Raw genomic sequence first — 15,550 nt, 5'->3', positions numbered from 1 at the left:
CTCAGTCTGACCTGGAGATCATTAAAACCAGGCTGCCTCCCAAAGGCTGGTATTTTTTTTAAATAACCTGAGTTGGAAGAGAAATTTAATTAATTCATGGAAAGTGGATTATTATATTACTGTTTCCTAACTAACAGGAGATGGGATAGACTGATCCCAGACCCTCCTTCTGCTTCAAGAAGCCGATATTTCTTTCATGTTTATTTAGCATTAACAGCAAGCTCCCATTCCAACAGGGCTTTGTGGTTTACAAAAGAGTCCTTCCAGCCCATTATCTTATCTGATCTGGGTAATACTTATCCCTATTTAAGTATGTGGGGTTAGGAGTCCAAAAGAACAAGAATAACAAGGTTATTGTGAGACTCCAATACAATAATGAACATTAAAAAAAAACAACCTTGCAAACTATAAAGATCTTTTATAATTGTGAACTATCATTGTTGGATGTTTTTTAGAGGAGGAAGCAGGGTCAGGAAGGAAAAGGTCTCGAACTGTCACCTGGCAGAGCTGAAAGGGACCTTGGTGCTACCTGGTCCCACCCATCCATGAACAAAACGGTCCCCTCCCCAATAGCCCCAACCATCTGACATTCATTTGAACTGCACAATTGAAAGGAAATCTGTATTTATCTTTGATCCACTGCTCTTAGTTTGGGACCTGGTTCAAGGGTAAAGAAGAAAAAGTTCAATGAATCCTTCTTCCCTACAATAAGCTTTTAAACTCTTGAAGACAATTACCAAGTCTTTTTCAAAGGAAGTTTTCTGTAGAATCAATATTCCCACTTCCATCATGGTATGATTTCAGGGATATCCACCCAGTTGCCTTCCATTTTGTTAGTCGTTTCTAAGACGTGGCACCTAAACCTGAACAAGATGTCCCACGCGGGGCTCACCAAACAGACAAAAGCCTATCTGATCCCAGGCCACCGCTGGTCGTGTCAGCTTTCTTGGCTGCCAAGCTGACTCATTTTGTGATTTCCAAATTTCCAGCTCTGACTCGTGTATAGCTGTGATTTCCCCTACTGGAACCCAGTTCTTTTGTACCCGAATCTTGGATACAACTCATCATGACATTTTCCTCCTATCCATTCCAGCTATTACAGAGTGAGCAGTAAAAGGCTAGCAGTCTTCAGTATTGCTTCATAAGATTTACTTACTTTAGAGTGAAACTTTTCCGTCTTTAAAATTGGAAGATCAAGAAAATTGTGACCTCACTGTGACTATGAGACTTAGTCTCACTTCACCTAGAAGGCTATGGATAGAGCAGAAGAAAATAAGAAATACGGACCCGAGAATGTAGCCAAGATGAAGTCCTGTCGTCTTGCTGGCTGATATTATCATGCACGACATAATCTAGACATAAACAGACAAAATGGTAATTTTCAGATAGACGATGAAATATATGCCTTGGTTAGGCAAACTGGCAAATGGCGTCCATATGGGGCCAGAGCTATGGCCCTCGGGGGCCATCAATAAACAAATGCATCCGGAAAGCCAAACAACGTCAGGATGTGAAGACCCTCCCAAACCAGCCCGCCTCACTGCTCAGGCTGCACCCGCCAGGTCTGATAGACTCAGGATGCTTCTGGCCAAGGTCAAGCGATGACTTATGTAAGCTCCAAGTGGCCTCCCCAGCTCTGCTGAAGGGGCTACCCCGGAGGGCTGCAATCTGCTGTCGCTTTATCCAGAGACTTGGAATCCCTGTAGCTTATCTCAGCAGAAAAGACAACAAAAAGGCTGAAGATTCATGGGCGATGTTGGGTTTGACCCTAGTTCCTTAGGAAATGCATTCATGTCATGGAGCTATTTCTGAGGAAATGCCCTATCCAGTCTCCTGATGGATGGGTTAAAGGGGGACAATGGCATGGTGGGATCTGCCTCTGTGATCTCTGTTACTGGGGAGAATGAGGCAGGGGGATAGCAGAGCTAGAACTGACCTTTGTGGGGAGTCCCCAAAGTCATTAGGTCACCAGGCTGGCTAAGGAGGGCAAGCTTGCCTAATGTGGAAACTGAGGAAGCGAAAGCTTTCTTACTGATCAGTGAGGGATCAGACTGAAGTGGTCACTTCATGTCCAGCCTGGACAAGATAGGGAACCCCAACAATGAGGGAGGAAAGGAGGGAGAGAGAGAAGGAAGGAAGGAAAGAAGGGAGGGAGGGAGGAAGGAAAGAAAGGAGGGAGGGAGGGAGGAAGGAAAGAAGGGAGGGAGGAAGGAAGGAAAGAAGGGAGGGAGGGAAGAAGGAAGGAAGGGGAGGGGAGGAAACTTCAAGGGTATCAGGAGGGTTCTTTGGGGCAGGTGAATTTTCCAAGAGTTTCTTCATCACTGGATCCTGGAAGTCCTTTCACTGTATCCCCGAGTCTTATTCTCTCCCACTTCAGACAGTCAGGACGAAGCCCCCAGCTCTCTGTGGCCTCCTCCTCCATATCTTCCTGCCACTCTCCTAAGCGCTCCGTGTGTTTGTAACCTCTAATCATACTAAATAATGGCAGGGTGCAAGGGCCTGCCGGGCCGGTGCTGCATCCACCCTGGCAAATGAGGCAGTGGCAGCTGGAGCTGAACCCATTAGAGGGACATGTCTGCATCACAGGAACATTTCCCTTCTCAAATGAATTTGCATCCGATCTCAAGACACTTAATTACTTATTAAATTTGGAGCAATTGTGTTATAGGCCTTCGGGGCACCATCAAATGCTCCGTTTAAAACCTTTAAGAACTGAATGTGAGCAGCCGAGGGGAGCTGCCCCTCTGCTTGGCAGACACAGGTGAGCGAGACCCGATTTAGTTCCTCCCAGAATCCTTTTACCAAAAGAAAATGAATTTTCTTCACGTATAAATGCAAACCCTCCCAAACAACTACAAACATTTATTGAGCACCTGCTGTGTGCAGATTACTGTGCGGAGAACAGGGAGAAATGGATAAGATGCTCTCTCCCCCGAGCCCCAGTCTAGGAGGGAGAATAGACATCCCCATGGTGCAACAGGCCACACAGTGGTACAAGAGTGACTGACAAAAATGGGGTGATACGACACTGTCTGGGGTCGTTTTGGAAGCAATTTGCAGCTCTTTTCTAAGCGCCATTAATCTGCTTTTACCTCATACTTTGATACTATTTTGATACTACTATGAGGTCCTTTGATACTTTGATACTACTATGAAGTTCATTCCCCTAAAGAAAGAGGAAAAAGACCCATCTGTACAAAGTATTTCTAGCATCTCTTCTCACGATGGCAAAGACTTGGAAACTGAAGGGATTCCCCATTAGTTGAGGAACGGCTATACAAGTCGTTGGTGTGTTTTCTTGCTGAAACTGTCCTTAACCTTTGGGGTGAGCCCTGAAACTCCTGACAGGGACCTACCCTGGGGGCAGTGAAATGGTTCCATTAAGACTGGCCCAGGACCAGTCCCTACTTAACTCGAACTTAAGGGGTCTCATTTAGCAGCAGATTTGGACCTGCTGTTTCTATTGAGTAGCTGCAGCCTCTACTGCTCCTAGAAGTCCAGGCCTGGGGGCAGCGACAGTATTGAGTTGAAAATTAGTCCAGGACCACTCCTACTTAGCTCCAACTTAAGAGGTTTTATTCAATTGGAAATCTAGGCCTGGGGCAGTGACAACATTGCATTCAACTGAAACTTCAGTCTCGGATTTCCTATTTAAAGGGCAATTTGGGGCTCATTTCTTTGCAGAGGCCTGAAGCAGGATCATGTCGGACCAAGGGACCTCTCTCCCTTTGGCACAGCTGCCTGCCAGGACCCCTGTCCACCGTGAAGACATTCTCTTCTCTGCGGTAATCCCTCTTTATCTCTGCCAGGATTTCTCTGCTAGGGCCTTTATCTCTCTGCTAGGACCTTTGCCACTGAAGAAGTCAGTCTCCTAGCAAAAACTGTTTATTAACTTCCTTTTGCCAGTCGAATATTTCCGGTTCGTGAATTCTTTCACATTGGACCTGCACCGACCAAAGAGGGGTTCCCACAACTCTCTGCTCTGCCACTGACCGCATCATTTGGTTCCCTAATCTCATCAATGGAGAGAAAGACTGAGAGATAGAGACAAAGAGAGGAGAAGGAGGAAGAGGAAGAGGAAGAGGAAGAGGAGGAGGAAGAGGCAGGGAAGAAGGAGGAGGAGGGGGAGAAGGAGAAGGAGGAGAAAGAGGAAAAGGAGGAGGAGGAAGAGGGGGAGAAGGAAGGGAAGAAGGAAGGGGAGAAGGAAGAGGAGAAGGAAAAAAGAAGACGTGGAAGAGAGAGAGAAAAGAGGGAGGGAGGGAGAAGCAAGACAAAAGCAGAGAGAAAAGAGAGAGAAGAAAAGAGAAAAGAGAGTGAGACAGACAGAAACAGAGAATACCTGACACTTGGATTCAGGATAAAATCAGGAAATGCTTCTTAGAGAAAAGGGCACATGGGCTGAACCTTAAAAAGGATTCCAAATGGCTGCATAAGCAGAATGGGGGTGTGGGTTTAAACATTACACTCAGGACTTTGTCCAGTCCCTCCTTTTAGAAGTAGAACCAGAAGGGGGGACACTGTTTTTCCTTTTCACTAACATCATTTTAGAATAAGCAGCCAGTTCAGTGCTAAATGCCCAGTCGTGTCTAATCCCTGTTATTTCTCATCTCTTTACCCGGGTTCTTGTCCCAGAACCAGTAGAATCTGCCTCGATTCCCCAGGCCAGCAGCTTACAAAGGCCCTGCCCCTTCCCTGGGAACAGAATTTTCCCCAAAGCTTATGGGGTTGTGAAGTCAAGGTGTTTTCTGTTTACCATTAGTACTTGTGGGAGAGGTCTGTTAGTCAGAAGTCCTTTTGTCCTGTGGAGACTCACTTGTCTGTTTTCAACTGCTGCTTTTGTCTGCCAAAGCTTGTGGCTGAATGCAGGGAATAAACTTCTTTATGGCCTTGTATTTCACATTGTAATTACTTGGGTTTTCTTGTCACAATAGTTTGTGAGCTATTCTGAACACAGGGAAATGAGAAAAAAATTCTCTCGGTCCCCATCCTGGTTTGAGGTAAGGGCACCGGCCCTGGAATAAGAAGGACTCGAGTTCAAATCCAGCCTTAGCTACTTAGTAGCTGTGTGACCCTGGGCAAGTCACTTAACTCTGCTTGCCTCAGTTTCCTCATCTGTAAAAAGAATTGGAGAAAGGAATGGCAAACGATCCCAGTACTTCTGCCAAGAAAACTCCAAATGGGGTTATGGAGAGATGGATGGGACTGAAACAGCTCAGCAAGAACAGTTTTCTTTTAACTCTCTATTAGGGAACTGGAGAAAATGGCTGCCCCCGGACTTCATTGATTTCTAAGACATGAATCTTCCCTGTTTTATGGATTGCTGGGTGGAAAAGGGGAGCGGTTTCAGGTTATTCCTGTAATTTTATTTCTGTTCTATGGTTGCTCCATTGAACCCTGTTCTAGTTGTTTGTGCTGGCGAGAGATAAGGGAACATCTTAATCTTCTTATGGACGGGCTGGTTTGTTAAATCTGTCTATCTGGACCCGGAGCTGCGCAGTTGTTCCAGCTCTCAGCGGTGCTCCTCCCAGAAGGAGGATGCTGTCCATCCAGACTTCTCCCCTTCTTGTGTCTTCCAGAATTTCTCTTGGGAAAAGTTTTCTTGGCTGAAAGTGAGGGTGGTGGAGCAGATCTCCTCAATACTCTTGTATCTTCTCCGAGTGTTTTTCTTTTTTCTTTTCTTTTTGCTGAGGCCATAGGGGTTAAATGGCTTGCCCAAGGTCACACAGCTAGGGAGTATTAAGTGGCTGAACTTGAACTGTCTTGCTGACTTCATGACGGAAGCTCTATAAAGATAGAGCTGCCCCATGAAGCTGCCCCATATTTTTCTTTTAGACTAAATAGCTATTGCTCACTTTCCAGGGAGAATCAGCTCACTGCCCGTTTCTCCCTCTTTATGTGTCTTTAGGGCTTAATCCCTCCCCGTGATGTAGCTACAAGTCCCTGTAACCATCTACTAAGGGCATAGGTTTGTTTAAATAAGCTTCAGGATGGAATCTCAGGACCTGTGTGACATATTGTATTTTTGAAATTCAACTACTCTACTTTTGCACTTGGTAAGGAAAAAGTCTTGATTTGTTTTTGCTACATATGCACTCCCAGCATGCTCTTCGGGGTCCCTCCCTCAACTGGGCCCTCCCCCTAAAAGATCACATCTTCAGTCAACGGCTATCTCCCTTGAGGATGTTAGGGTATCACCCCAGAGAGCTGTGGTTTTTAGTGCTATCGGGCACAAGCCCCCATCAGTATAATCCCTGTTTATGGTTAGCCAGAGTATTTAATTATTAGCTTTTAGGAAAGGTATTCATTGAGAAGTCACAAAACCTTTTCCCCCAATTTGCCTCTTGTACAGGTAGGGAGGCACACCTGGGCCCAAAGGTAACTGATAAAGCCCTCTCTGTTGAGCTCAGAGGGTTCCAGGGAGCCCTTGGCTGGCAGCTCCTCCAGAAGTCCGGCTACTTTCTCCCTTTCTATAACCAAATTAGTCCTGGCTGGCTGCTAGTCTTTCTACTCCCTCAGCTCGATGCTTTGTCTGCTACTGGTCCATCTCCCAACAGCAATATCATCTCAATACAATAGAATATTGATTATATTATAATATAATCAGTGGTTGACAAGCTTGGAATCGACAGCTACTGGATTTAGAGTTTAGATTTCTTTCCTACTCAGACAGTGCTTGAGCAGCTAAATTTTCTACCTTGGCTCAGAGCTCTCAGAGGTGTGGCTAGTTTGTTTGATCAGCCACTCACACTAGTTTTTTCCTCCACTCAGTTGAAGAGCCCGATCACCTGCTACAGGGATCACAGCCAGAAACAATTTTATTTGCACACTTTAAAATCCCATCGTGTCTATTGATTAATTGCGGTGATATTGAATTCGGTTTTTCCATTTCCCCAAAAAGTCAAACATTTGCTGTACCAGGAAATCAACTGGAATCTTTGGCAAAGGCCAGGTTCAAGTTTCTTGATAACCATCTAGTAAGATGTAGAGATGTAGAGGGTTGAGCACTATGGTTTTTTTTTTTTTTTTTCCAGTGCCTCCTTCAATGCCTTATACTAAAAAGTCTTGAGGGAAAATACATGTGGACAGTTCAATGGGAAATTTATATCCCTCCATGCTTTCTGATATATGTGATACAATTTAATAAGCAGATGTCATTTTATGAAATTCTTATAGGTTAATACCTGTCCTGATGTTTATAAAAATGCTTCCTTCCTCAGACAGCTAGGTGGTGCAGTGGATAGAGCACCAGCCCTGAAGTTAGGAGGACCAGAGTTGAAATCTAGCCTAGCTGTGACCCTGGGCAAGTCATTTAACACCAATTGCCTCAGCAAAATAAAATAAAATGCTTCCTTCTCCAACCCAAAGGCATTGAAAAAATAAGAAAAAGAGATTAAGTCTCACCAGGCTTCCCTCACCAGAGGGAAAGCCTGATACCTACAGAGTTCCTGGAACAATGGAGTTCTCCCAGAGACGGTGACCTGAGTCTGATTGGAAGCCACCCCCTCAACCTCAAGTGAGGAAACCAAAACTTCTTGAATGGAAATACTTTCCTACTTCTACTACTTTGGAAACGACTTCCAATTCTTTGGCTTGATCTCTAAGATCAAGGGAAAAATATTATGAGCAACAAGAAAAAAAATAATTCAAATAAAGCATAGCCATAGTTAGAATCATCTTAGAAGCACCTACTTTAAAAGACCACAGTTCTTGGAATACTATATCTCGAAGAGCAAAAGAACTGAGATTGAAGTAAAAAAAAAATCACACCCAGCAAAATTAAGTACAATCCCGAATGAGAAAAAAAAGATATAGTGAATTTCCAGACTTTCAGGATTTTATTGCAAAAAGAAACAAACAATAGAAAATCTGACATACAAGATGTAAGAGAAATATAAGGTAAACATCAAAGTCTAATTACAAGAGACTCAATAACAACAAACTTTATTTTTATACATGGAAATGTAAACCATATGTTTAAGACGGTCATTAGTCTAAAGTTGTCATTGAGTACTTCAAAGGAAAGATTTGAGTGGAGTTGAATATGATTTTAAGAAGGAAAATTGTGTAGGAAAAGGTAAAAAGAGTAATTATCTTATCTCAATGAGGTTCCAGAGGAAGAACTGACACAGAGGAATTAGATGGGGACTAGTTCTGGAACCCTGCTCTCACTGGGAATGGGTTAAGAGGGAACAATAAATATTTACATACATACATAAATGTATGTATAATGTATATATTTATATATGTATTTGCAAATGTATTTTGTATATGTATAATGTATATATTTTTATATGTATAAAAGTCTTCTAAATTCAAAAAGAAATGAAAGGATAAGGAGAGGGAAGTTAAAGGAGGGATTTTTTTTTTTTAAAGAGGAAGCTATTCATATCAGATCTGGGTTAAAGAGTATAAGGGAAGAATACTTGTATGTGGGCAGGGAGTCCATTAAATAGCTGGAGGGAAAAAGTAGTAGAAATAAAGCAGAGGAGTCAAGAGGAATAGGAAATAAGAGATATACACAAACATAAAATGAAGACTATTAGGTTAAAAAAAAAAAGCAGGGGTAGTAATCATGATCTCAAAGTTAAAGCTAAAACAGAGTTAACAAAAGAGAAAAATAGGGAAACTACACTTTGTGACAGCTACATTAATCAATACTGTTTTAAACTACTTAAAATAAGCAGAGAGTACAAGGTTGGAATATTGCTGTGATGTAGGAAATGATGAATTAATGGAATTAGAAAAATATGGAAATGCTTGAACTTCTTATGAAAGAAGTTATCCACTTTTAGAGAAACAGGACAAATGTGTGTTTGTGAATATGTATACATATAGCGATATCTGTATATCTTCGGGATTAATTGTAGCCAAAGTCCACAAAATCTAGCAGACCCTCTGAGGCCATTCCCCTAAATGGAGGGGGATCCCTTGGAATCCCTGAGGGCAGCTAATTATTTCAACTCTCAGAGTTTATGGGATAATCCTGAGGAGCCTGGATTTCTAGAACTGTTGCTCCTGAGCCCCCACCAATGTGTTTTCTACTGATAATCGGCCAGGTGTATATCCTGTAAGTTTGGGGATTGTGAAATATAGTAGAGCTAAAGCCGATGATGTTCAGCACTAAGTTCAGCACCAATCATGAGATCACAAGATGCCCTAAGGAAGGGTAAACTGATCCAGGATGGAAAGTGAGCAGGTCAAAACTTCCATGCTAATCAGGAGAAGGGCTGGGCCAGTGAGTATCTGTTATGGGCCAGAACTCTGAAACAAGGATTCTTACAAGGTGTTAAGTCAGTGGAATTGATAAAGACAATGGTTCTCTAGTTTAGCACGGTGATTAATAGTTCTCCAAGTTCAATCTGATTGATTAAATCTTACAACAAATAATGGTTTCCTAGTGATATAATGATTGCTTTATACTCAGTGTAGGCCATATAAGCTGGGATGCAGAGCCAGATTGATTCAGAGGCGGAGAAGACAAGAGGACTGGAGGCAGGAGCTCAAGCTCTGGGAGCCAAGGAGAGACAGATTCATTCCATCTTCATCAGTCTTGTGGTGGTTGACCCGGCCTCCTTGCATTTTCTCCACTGAAACCAAATCCCCTCTGAAGGCCCTAAGAAAGCTAGCTGAGCACCAGGCAAAGGAGATAAAGAAAAAGACTTTGGACTATTCTTGGGGTGATTACTTTGCTGAAAAGAAGGCTGCTCCAGGGACCTCCAGAAAACCAAATAACACTACAAGTATCTTCTTCAGGTGCAGTCTGGGTAAGAGAGGGAGATCCAGTCTCCAAAAACCCCAAACAGTATAATAAAGCCAATTGATACAAACTACCCACTTCTCAAAAGCCAGAACTTTCCTCTTACCCGATAAGGTTCTTAGGGAAACTGGGCTTCAGGGTAACACATGTAGAAATGGGGTAGTTTACAAGTCCTTCATTGAATGTCTTTCTCCTTAGCTCTCCTTAGCAGTAGCTCTCTGCTGGACTTCAATAATCAGGGCCTTTCTACACTCCATAACTGGATTCTTCCCCTCAGGAGGAATCATGCTGTCCATGGTCAGAAAGTGCTTATCGACTGACAGACTGAATATTGTTCTGCCTTCCAAAATCCCTAAGACAATGTCTGTTCCACTGTTAATAAAATTAAAGAGAAATTCATACCCGATAAAGGGGTCACAGGAATAAACGCAGTTTTCACATCGGATCATTTATAAGGATTGTTTGAATAAGATGCCGCCCTTATACAGATGTCGTCATTTTTAATGACATTGTCTAAAGGCCAACGTGTACACAAGGCTACAGAAAGACAGCAAGCTGCTAATCCCATGCCTTCTTACATTCTGGGATGTTGTCTCATGTCCCATCACACACACCCTCATCCACCCACACCCACCCACCCACACCCACATCCACATGCTATTTAGTCTTTCATAACTCATAGAGGAGATGGGGGTCTGTAATGGAGAGACGGATTTCGTAAACACGCTTAACCGCAAAGGAACATTCCACAACAGGCAATTCTTTGGATTGTTTTCCAAGTACTAGTTTTAAGTAATCGGGGATTTTCTCCTGGAAAATCTACAAAGAATTCTTTGGAAGGAAAAACTACATGGGCAAGGATCTGTGTCTCGTCACGGTCAGAAAATACTGGACTTGTAGATAAATAACTTCTGCAATTTAATAATGAATGGGAGGCTCCATAAAGAAACAGAAAACGTGCTGAACTTGAAGGTTAGAAATGGAATGAGAGTTAGAAGTAGAATTATGGGTAGGATTAGGGTAACCCAGAATTCGGGATTCAAATCCTGTCTCTAAAACTTACTAGTCAAGTGACCTTGGGCTAGTCAATTAACTTGTCTGGACCTCAGGCAACTCTCTATACCAGGAGATCTTAACCTTTTATCATGTCATGGATCCCTTTGACGGTCAGTCTGGTGGAACCCTTTCCAGAATCATGTTTTTAAATTAATAAAATAAGATACATAGAATTACCAAGGAAACCAATTGTATTGAAATGTGGTTATCAAAATATCTATGAAAAATAAGTCCATGGTTATCTTCTGATGAAGAACTCTTGCATAGGATTAAAAACTAAGTCATAGATTTCGGACTGAGACCACCAGTCTTTCATATGATCTGTATAATTGGAGAGAGCTCCCAGAGCTTTTCCTATGTTGGATAGAATTCAATTATGACGCTTAATCATAATTTCTGGTGAATTTGGTTTTTGACTAAAAAACTAGTGATCATGATTGGCCAGTCGATATTAGAATTTGACACGTGCATCTTGGGGCCTATAGCCATTTCTAGATGGGAGAGGCATGGGATTGGAAACTGCTAGTGCTGGATGCAATGTAACATCTCTGCTTGAGAAATGCAAATTAAGACAATTCTGAGGTATCACTATATGTCTCTGAGATTGGCTAAGATGACAGGAAAAGTAATGATGAAAGTTGGAGAGGATGTGGGAAAATTGAGACACTAATACATTGTTGATGGAATTGTGAACAGATCCAACTATTCTGGAGAGCGATTTGGAACTACGCCCAATAAAAAACAATTATTAAATTGTGCATACCCTTTGATCCAGCAGTGTTTCTACTGGGCTTATATTCCAAAGAGATCTTAAAGAAGGGAAAGGAACCCACAGGTACAAAACTGTTGGTGGCAGCCCTTTCAATAGTGGCAAGGAACTGGAAACTGAGTGGATGTCCATCCATTGGAGAATGGCTGAATAAGTTATGGGATATGAATGTTATGGAATATTATTGTTCCATTAGAAACGACCAGCAGGATGATTTCAGAGAGGCCTGGGGAGACTTACATGAACTAATGCAAAGTGAAGTGAGCCGAAGCAGGAGATCATTATACACAGCAACAACAAGATTATACGATGATCAAATTGATCATCGTGACTCTTTCCAACAATTAGATGATTGAGGCCAGTTTCAATGATCTTATAATGAAGAGAGCCATCTACAACCAGAGAGGGACTGAATGTGGATCACAACATAACATTCTCACTCTTTTTATTGTTGTTCATTTGCATTTTGTTTTCTTTCTCATTTTTTTTTCCTTTTTGATCTGATTTTTCTTGTGCAACAAGAGAATTGTATAAATGCTTACACATATTGGATTTAACATATATTTTAACATGTAAAAAAATAAAATAAAATCTCTGCTCCACTGCCCCTCTTCATCCCTCTTCCACCCCCCCCCCTGCCCCACTCCCCCACATCTATGGGCCTATGGTAGCCTCTGCTCCTAGATCTTACCCTGAGCCACCACTGAGATACCCAAGTCTTCTAGCTTTCTGGGCCTGCTCTCATTATCAGTGTCAGCATAATTTACCAATTCAGTCTCTTCTAGCCATTTCTACCAACATCATACCACAGATTTTCATCAAGAACTTACTGTGAAACGTAAGGTGAGTGGTAAGGGAGAGAGAGACTGAACATAGAGAGATGGTCCAGCCTCTCAAGGAGCTAGCTCACAACCTGGGAGGAGAGACCCAAACACAGATAAATATCCAATCAATAAATCCTTTATTAAGCACCTACTGCATGCCTGGCACTGGGCTAAAAGAATAAGATTATCTCTACTCCTAAGGAGCTCCCATTCTGCACATTATTAGCTGACAACATAATTAGAGGGTTACTCAACAAAAGGAGCTCTTGGTTGGGCTTTGAAGGCTAGGTAAGAATTCAGCAAACAAGGGGAGGGAAGGAAGGGAAGCATTCTAAAGCCTAGAGGCATGTATCCTGTTAGCCAGAGCATATGGCCTAGGGTAACATGAGATAAGGCTGGAAAGTTAGGGTGTTACCAGATTAGTTAGTAACTTGTGGAAGTGACAGCAGATAAGTCTCAAGGGACAATAGGGAGCCACTGAGGTTTTTTGAGCAGAGGTATGTCCTGACTGCAAGTATGCCTGAGAAAGATTATTCTGTCCGGGGTCTGAATTAGAGACCAGAGGAGGGAGAAAGGCCTGTCTGTAAGCTCTGTTTCTTACCTGCTGAATTATTACACAATCTAGAACAAGGAATCACTTGTTGGCCAAGCTCCTAGGACAGCTGCCACGACTGAACTCAGATGCAGGGAGCATTTCAGGGAGGAGAGAAGGAAGCATGGCAGGAAATGATCAGAATGCTCAGGAATTGGAGGGAAGCCTACTATTCATCACCAGCGACTGTGCACATGTGTGTATGCATGTACATGCACATAGGAACACACGTGCACATATCCCTATTTCACCACCAGTTTCAAAGTCTTAAAAAAAAAGAAAGTTCCTCCCTAGCAAGGTATTAAGAGTAACAGTATACATAACCTTGTGACAATTTTGTGATACATTGAAGCCAATAAGATCCAGTTTTTCTTTTGTTTTGTTTTGGTTTTGGTTTTTAAATTTATTTTTTTTTTAAATGTAAGAAAAAAGAAAAAACAGAAAAGAAATACAAAACAAAATAAAGCAAAATAAAAAAAAAAAACATTCTCATGTGTCCAGCAGATCATCAGGGAGGATTCAAGATATATAACAATGAATTACTAGTTCAAGAAAGTATATACATTAGTAGAATAAATTATATTTATGAGCATCTATCTTTTCTTCCTTGTAAATTATTCTTTTGTTCTCTGCTGTGCAGTTTTTTGCTTTATTTTTTCCCCTTATTCTTTTTTCCCCTTTCACCCCCCCTCCCCCAAGTAGGCTATAGTTAAGAAAGGCTGTATTTATGTAAATACACATAGACACACACACACTGACCCCTCACACACATGCACACATCTTCCTGTTTCTCACAGGTTCCTGTGGACTCTGCTTTAATTCTGCTCCTTAACTTGCCTTGCTATTACTTAACCTCCTCCCACCCATGTATCTCTCCCTTGTCTTTTCCCCCACCTCTTTGCCCATCTCTTTCCTCCCAAAATGCTATATACACTTTGTGGTTTATACATAGTAATGCCTATTTAATCCATTCCTGATGTAAGTTTTCAGAACCATGAGCCTTCCTTCTGCCTCTAATGCTTCTGTGACTATTCTTCTGTACCTCATTTGTAGAGCCTAATTACTATTTTTACCTTAACTCTGTCCCATCTTTCTTTTGAGCTACCTTATTGCTGATGTCAATCTTAAAGATATGACATACATTTCCCATGTAAAAAAAAAAAAAAAAAAAAAACGTAAAACATTTGTCCATGTTAAAATCCTTAAAACTGATATTTGATAATACTTTTTATATATTAAATTTTCTACTGAGTTTGAAAGTCCTGAAAATCCACAAGTTCTTTGAATGTCCATTTTTTTCTCTTTTAATAATATGGATAATTTTGCTGGAATGATATTTTTGGCTGCAGGTCTAGTTCTTTTGATTGTTGGGAGATACGATTCCAGGACCTACGGTCTTTTATTCTGGCTGCCGATAAGTCCTGTACAATTCTAATTGTAGTCCAGTGTAGTTGACTTGTTTTTTCTTGTTTCTTGCAAGATTTTCTCTTTGATCTGGGGGTTTTGAAATTTGGTGATAATGTTCCTATGTGTTTTCCCCAAAGGGTCTCGTTGAGGTGGTGATTGGTGATTTTTTCTATTTCTATTTTCCCCTCATATTCTATTACCCCAGGACAATTTTCCTGGATTATTTCTTGCATTATTGTGGTAAGGTTCTTTTATTGGACATAACTTCCAGTTAGTCCAATTACTCTTTTATTTGCTTGATCTGTTTCCCAGGTCTGTTGTTTTTTTAAAGATGTTTTATATTCTGTTCTATTTTTTCATTCTTTATAATCTGTATTGTTACTTATTGGTCTCTCACAGCTTCACTGCTCCCCCCTGCCTAATTATAATTTTCAAAGAGTTATTTTCATCTTTGAGATTTTGTATCTCCTTTTTTAATTGATTAATTATTTTGTAATCTTTTGGGGGGAGATGATTTTTATTTATTTATTTTAGTTTTTCCTCAACGATGTCTCTCAATGATTTTTAAGTTCTTTTTTGAGTTCTTTTATAAATTCTCTCCGAGCATTTAATATTGCTCTTTGGAGTAGAAGGAGCTTTTTAATTAATTAATTTATTTATTTTTACTTCAGTGTCCTCTTCTGAAGATAAAATCCAGTCTTTCCTGTCGAAGATCCAGTTTTACATCTGACCCTGTCCCTCCCATTCTTGGTCATAGGGCTTGTGGGCATACAGGGTAGCATGTGAAATATATATGAACTAAGCTCTCTGGGCCTCAGTTTCTGAATCTGTAAAATGGGGGGATAATAATAGTACCTACCTCCCAGGACTATTATGAATTTCTAATGAGAAGTGATCTTTAAATGCTTTTGTTATTCACTCATGGCTGTATCTTCATGATCCTGTTTGGTATTTTCTTGGCAGAAGTTTGTCATTTCCTTCTTTAGCGGGCAGGGTAAAGTAACTTGCCCAGGGTCACACAGCTCAAAAGTGTCCAGGCCTGGTACTCTATCCACTGTGTCACCTAATTGTCCCAACTTTAAATGTTAGTTCTTATTACTTATATCATCTAGTCATTTAATGGGATGTATTGGGTGGGTGGGACC

This window comes from Sarcophilus harrisii, chromosome 1, assembly GCF_902635505.1.
Source record: "Sarcophilus harrisii chromosome 1, mSarHar1.11, whole genome shotgun sequence".
Taxonomy (NCBI): Eukaryota; Metazoa; Chordata; class Mammalia; order Dasyuromorphia; family Dasyuridae; genus Sarcophilus; species Sarcophilus harrisii.
The sequence above is the reverse complement of the archived record's forward strand: the minus strand, read 5'-3'. Positions refer to the sequence as shown.